Here is an 897-nt window from a genome sequence, read left to right as displayed (position 1 = left end):
ACCGCCTCTGCTGCCAAAACCACAGCTGGATGAAGCTGCTTCAGCTCAAACTGGGCTCAACTAAGAGCTCCTCTAAACCTCAGAAGGTGTGTTGATCTGTTGTTTGGTGACGACCAACCAAACACGCTGTTCACTGCTGGAAAAGCGAATTTTATCTTTTTTTTAATATATTTGGGGTTTATTAATCTGATGTCTGAGTGAGAGGATATCAAAATAGGACATACAGACCCTCCTTTAGTTGAAAATATCTTTGTCTTTATTAGGCATGAAACTATGCATAAAACTAAAAATGCTTTGAAATAGCAGGAGACTGAAAATGTAATCTTGGCCTTAAAGATCTACCATATAAAAGAGGTTTATCTGCAATTTGTGGTTTTCTTTTGCTGTACAGCAAAGCAACAATTACATCTCTTCTAGAAAACATGCTGCTGCTTCTGTTCCAGACAGATTTGTTCTTGTTTTTACTCTCTGGACTTTTTTATGCATGAAAATATTTGATGTTGGGTCATCAGTAGCTGCTCAAGTAAATTAACAAAAACTGAATTTAAATCTGCGATCCGATTTTCTTCCATGTCACACTGTTTAAGTGAGAAAATGTGAAACAGTGCATCCCTGATTGAAACTCAGGCTCACATTCGGCTCTAGAATATGTTTCTATTCAGAGTAGTTCCAGTTGGGGAATTAAAAAATGAACTGAACGGGGCCAATTTTAACATTTAAATCTAAGATAATTGGATGATTGAGCAATATAAAATGGCAATAAAGACGTTAGATGTTCAGAGGCTGCTGCCCAGTTCCTTTCTAAACGCTTTCTCCCTCCGTCCTTAAAGGAATAGTACACCCAAAACATGATAAGCCTTCATTTTCTACTCACCCCCATGCTGAACAACACTCTGG

The sequence above is a fragment of the Cyprinodon variegatus genome, unplaced genomic scaffold (genome assembly GCF_000732505.1).
Source record: "Cyprinodon variegatus isolate N-32 unplaced genomic scaffold, C_variegatus-1.0 Scaffold1700, whole genome shotgun sequence".
Classification (NCBI taxonomy): Eukaryota; Metazoa; Chordata; class Actinopteri; order Cyprinodontiformes; family Cyprinodontidae; genus Cyprinodon; species Cyprinodon variegatus.
Note: the sequence above shows the minus strand (reverse complement) of the source record.